Source organism: Pristis pectinata, chromosome 26 (assembly GCF_009764475.1).
Source record: "Pristis pectinata isolate sPriPec2 chromosome 26, sPriPec2.1.pri, whole genome shotgun sequence".
Taxonomy (NCBI): Eukaryota; Metazoa; Chordata; class Chondrichthyes; order Rhinopristiformes; family Pristidae; genus Pristis; species Pristis pectinata.
In genome coordinates, this window is record NC_067430.1 from 10,080,069 (window position 1) to 10,086,068 (window position 6,000).

Below are 6,000 nucleotides of genomic sequence, written 5' to 3' on the forward strand. Positions count from 1 at the left end.
AAATACGGGATTGGGTTAGCACCCCAGGGAGCCACACGAGTGGCATTGGTGCCGTAGTTTTTTTATGTAAAAAGCTAACACTAATGATTGATCTGTACACGAATGTAAAGGTTTGCACTGTTTTATTGTTATATATAGTTATATATAGTTTGTTTTTTTATGATGAATAAAAAAAAGAACAAGGTGCTAGGGAACACTTGTTCTACAGGTTCTCCTACAAGCCATATACGATTCTAACTCATTGCATTGGCATCCCTTCATTATCACTGCGTCCAAATCTTGAAACTCCCTACCAACAGCACTGTGAAGTATGTTCTTTACAAGTAATGCACAGGTCAAGGTGGCAAATTGCCATTACCTTCTCATGGACAATTCGGTGAAGCAGTAAATATTGCCAGTGATGCCCAGATTCTGTAAATTAGTAAAAAAAAGTGCTGAAATAAGCTATACCTGGTGATAACTTTGCCAATGAAATTGGATTTACTGAAGCAGTAAGAACTCCATTCTTGTACTCATGCCAATATTTTCACTCAGCCCAATGAAAGCAGTCCTTTGCTTTTGGTGAAATTCCTTTCAGCTTGGGCAATCTCTTGCTTTAGTCTCAACACTGTTGTGAAAATGGAAATATAAGGCTGCCATGGAACTTACTGTGAGTGTTCAGAATTTGAGTGCTGGTTGAAAGACATTAGCACTGGTGGGTCTAACCTTAAACAACTCCTGCTGCTGCACCACACTGCTGTGTCCTAACCACAAAGCTCAAAGCTGAGTTCACACCTACACTTCAACTCATTTATTTAGGTCGGTGTGCAGAGGGATGGTTGCCATGTCAGAAGATCTGTCATTCAGAGGAAATGTTAAGCTGAGATTTTTTCTGCTTCCGGAAATATGAAAAGTTACACTTTTGTCTTTATTCACTTTTCTGGATGTGGGTGTCACCAACAATGCCGTCATTTATTGCTTGTCCCTCACTACCCTTGAAAAGTTGGTGGCAAGCCATTTTTGGACTGCTGCAGTCCTCTGGTGAAGACACTTCAACAATATTGGGTCGGGAAGTCCAATGACGATGAAGGAATGGCAATATATTTAAACTGATAAATTGGTTTATTATTGTCAGATGTACTGTGGTACAGTGAAAAACTCATCTTGCATACTGTTCATACAGGTCAATTCGTTAAACAGTGCTTTGAGGTAGTACAAGGTAAAACAATAACAGGATGCAGAATAAAGTGTTACAGTTATAGAGAAAGTGCAGTGCAGGTAGACAATAAGGTGCAAGGTCACAATGAGGTAGATTGCGAGGTCAAGAGTCCATCTTATCGCACTCGAGAACTGTTCAATAGTCTTATAACAGCAGCATAGAAGCTGTCTTTGAGCCTGTTCTACGTGCTTTCAGGCTTTTGTATTTTCTGCCCAATGGGAGAGGGGAGAAGAGAGAATGTCCGAGGTTGGTGGGGTCTTTGATTATGCTGGCTACATTACCGAGGCAGCGAGAGGTATAGACAGAGTCCACGGAGGGGAGGCTGGTTTCCGTGATGTGCTGAGCTGTGTCCACAACTCTCTGAAGTTTCTTGCAGACAAGGGAAATGGCAGGTAGTGTGCAACTTGGATGGGAAACTGATGGTGGTGATCTTCCCCTGTGCCTGCTGCCCTTGTCCTTTCCGGTAGGAGAGGTAGTTAGTTTTGGAGTTGCTATCGAGTAGCATGAGGAAAATAATTGCAGGAGATAATTCACTCACCATAGGACATCTAGCCTCTGATTTGGTTTCTTAGCTACAGAATGTAAATGGTTGGTTCGGCTGAATTTCTGGACAATGGTGATTCCCAGAATTATGATGGTGGGGAGGTTAACAATGATTATATCATTGCATGTCAAGGTAGATAAATTCTCTTTTGTTGAAGATGGTCATTGCCTGGCAGTTTTGTAGCATGAATTTTACTCTTCACTTATCAACCCATGCCTGAGTGTCATCCAGGTCTTACCACATGGAGGTGAAACTGCTTCATTTGCTTAGGAGTTGGTAATGGAAGTGCAAATATCAGGGAACGTCATCACTTCTAACCTCACAATAAAGGAAAAATCATTGATGAAGTAGCTGAGTATTGTTGGGCCAAAGACACTGCCCTGATGAATTCCTGCAGCAGTGTCCTAGAGCTGGGATGATTGAGCTTCACCAACCACAGACATCTTTTATGCAAGGTCTGACTCCAACCTTTGGAATGTTTTTTCCTTGATGCTCATTGACTCCAATTTTACCTGTGCTCTGTGATGCCATACTCAGTCAAAAACTACCCTGATGATGTGTGTAGTCTCTCTCACTTCACCTGTGGAATTCAGTTTTCTAGTCTTTACTTAATAGCGCTGTCAATGACATCTTTCTGTAGATGACTGAGAGCAGACTGATTGTGCTGGATTGAACTTGTCCTACCTTTTGTGAATGGGACATACCAGGGAAATTTTCTACACTTCCTGCACCACAGACTGAATGTTGTCCATTTCTTTTCTGATGTAGTATCCATTGCTTTTGGCCATTTCTTGAATTGCCTGAAGATTGCCTTCAGTGGTGGTAGGGGTCTAAGGAGGAACGTGAGCAGAGAATTCCTCCTGGCTTTGTGGTCAAAATTCCCCATTCAGTTAATGCCACACAATGGACCAGAGTGTTGTCTATTTGCTTGATGAACAGGAAAGAGAGAATAAATAGGCCTTTCTAGGGGTGGCAGGCGGTAAGCAGTAAGCTGCTGCGTGGATTAGTGTTTGGGCCTCCACTATTCTTAATAAATATCAATGATTTGGTTGAGAGAATGTAATGTAATATTTCAAAGTTACTGTGATACTAAACTCGAGAGGGCTGTGAATTGTGAAGAGGATGTTAAAAGACTCCAAGGCAAATGATTGAGCAAAACCTTGGCAGTTGCAGTATAATGTAGATAAATATAAAGTTATCCACCTCAGCAGGAAAAAGCAGAAAGGCAGCATACTATTTAAAAGGTGCTTTATTGGGAAATGTTGTTGTACAAAGAGACATAAGGTGTTCTTGTACATCGTCACTGAAAGCAAATGTGTGAGTGCAGCAAATGAAAATCAATAAACTGCAAATTCTGGAGTTTGTTATTATAATGTCTGAGGTTTTACTTTAAATACAAAAAGCCACACAGTTTGTTCAACTTTCTGAAATCCCCATTCTGCTAATAGAAAACCCTTGCCAAGTAGATCCTAAAACTGAAGTTCAAGATCCTGTGTTTGTTTACATTTCTGGCAAAAAACATTAACAATGTCAAGAATTTTGCTGAACTTGAAAATTTGTACTGATAGTTTCTGCTTCTATCCTAAAGATAGGATGCCGGACCACATGAGTAGTGAGCCCCTCCGTTACCTTATCCAAGGAGCCTTATGTCCTTGAAACAAATACAAGCAAGCTCACAATCCTGTTCTAACCCAACGAATCCACAACCATATGTACTTATCCGGTGAAATCAGTATGTACCAATCCATTCGTTACCCTGGCTGAATCTCTCACCCCTCCTCCTCTCTAGCCCAGAGGCCAGGGAGCAGTTCTGGAGCAGTGAAGTTCGTGATGAGCTTGAGCTTAGAGGGCTGAGGAGGGTTGCGTTGGAGAAGTTGAGGAAATGGAGGTGACAAAGACATGGATGACATTTGCAGTGGCAATGGGAATGAAGTAATGGCAGAGGTGGGCAGGGTGTCACTGTGGAACTTGGTGCCTGCTAATGGATAGCTTGTGGTACTTGAACCTTTCATTAGATGAAGCGGATTACTGATGTTGGCATTACTAAATTCAACTTGAATTCAACTCGACCTGATAGAAGTCTATAAAATTGCGAGAGGCATAGATAGGGTAGGTGGTCAGAGTCTTTATCTCAGAGTGGAAATATCAAATACTAGAGGACATAGATTTAAGGTGAGTGGGAGAAAATTTAAAGAAGATTTGCGAGGCAAGTTTTTTTACACAAAGAGGGAGAAGTGCCTGGAACACGCTGCCAGAAGAAGTGGTGGAAGCAGATACGATAGCAACGTTTAAGAGGCATTTAGACAGGCACATGAACAGGAAGGGGATGGAGGGATATAGACTACGTGCAGGCAGATGGGATTAGTTTAGATTGGCGTAACGGTCGGCACAGACACAGTGGGCCGAAGGGCCTGTTTCTGTGCTGTACTGTTCCATGTTCTATAAATGTGTATGAGGAGGGGATTGGAACATAGAATCCTGGGTTGAAGGTGACCAGTTGCTTTTTGTGTTTTTTCTGATGTTAAGTGGTGACCTGTTTTGGTTTATCTGTTAGTTGATATTAGACAATGCACAGATTGTTGTAAAGGGCGGGGCTATTAGCATAAACATGAAAATGAATCCTATTTTGACCAGAGGATCCTGACAGCTGTCATGTAAATAAACTATTTAGCAGGGATACAGTGGCTTGAACAAGCTAATCAAATGAATTTATTAGCCTCTTTGGGATTAAAGAGTGGAACCAAGGTAAGGATGGTGACTTGGAGTTGAACCATAGAGTAGAGACAGTAAGAGGGATTGAAGCAGTTGACAGTGAAATTGCTAAGGCGAGTGTGGTGGCATGGCAGATTTTCAGTCACCAACGATGTCCATTTAACTGGCCAAGCTAGTCTTGATATTGGGGTCAACATAAAAAAAACCTGTGAAACAATATAAACAGAATGACGGAAAGTAATTGTGGCAATGACTGGGGAGGACAGAAGAATTGAGGCTGGGCTTAATGTTGCAGCAGGAAAGGAAGAAAAGAACACATGCTTGGGATCAGTGAGCACTGGGTCAAACACAAATTTCTGTGTGGTTAGAGGTTGAGTTGACTAGGCACAGTGGTGAGGGCTGGGGAAAGACTAGCTGGGGAGGGGGTGGATGCAGTGGGGAGGGATAGAGAAACTCAGTTGATACAAGATCAGGAGAGAGCTGGGAGGAAGAGGAGGCTATTACAGCCAAATGTCTCCAAATGTCGATCATGAAGAAGCACACTCGATTAGACTAACAACTCTCTTTGATTTTACTTTTTCTTATTCCATGGGAAAACATCTCTCTTCAGTACTTCTCTACTTAAGTTCAACTTAAAAGTAACTTATGCTGACCAGAGCTACATAAATTGGATTTGATATCTTTTGGTCTGTGCATACTAAGGCATCAAGGGGGTTAAAAATACATAGAATGTCGTTTTATGTGTAGTGTCTTGATAAATGTTACTAAAACATGTTCTTTCCAGTGCTGATTTATCTACTCTGCATCTTTAGAATTTTCTGTTTATTTTGTGCTTTTGTTATTTGCCTGCTTTCTTTTATCCTTTTCACGTTTCTAATATCAATACCTAGTCTTTTAGTAATGATCTTATGATTTATTATACATTACTTTGACAAGCTGAGGTCATTCATTTTTACCTCAAGTGTTCCTTAATTGCTTTATCTTCTGCTCCAGGTGTTGGTTTATGCCCAGATGAGGTTCAACACCCAGAAGTGCCTTGGATGTGTGTATTTTACAATATGCTATTCGATTATGGAAGGCATCAACCTTAACCTTTCCATCATGCCAGTATTTTTTTAATATTTGGATTGGATAACCATTAGTGCAAAAGCCTTTTAATACAAAGTAGTTGATTTTCCCTAGGGGTAGGCATATGGGGACTCAAACTCAGAGAAGCATGGGTAGATGCTGGAAAATAATTAAGAACATAAGTATTGGAAGAGACAATGTGGCCCCTCCTCCTTCTCTACCATTTAGAAAGGTCTGCAAATTTTTACTTCACCACCACTTTCCTGCATTAACCCCATTCTTTTAATTTCTAAATATGCATCTACCTCTTTCATAATTTGAACAGTTACCGAGCCTCCATATCCCTCTTGGGGAGAGAATTTCGGTAAGAATTGCAGCATGAAGATGCAGAGCAACGTGCTGTGCATGTTCGGCTGCAGTGGGAGGTACCATGATAATGTCATCATGATCTACCCCTCTTGCAGTTTTGAAGCTGTGC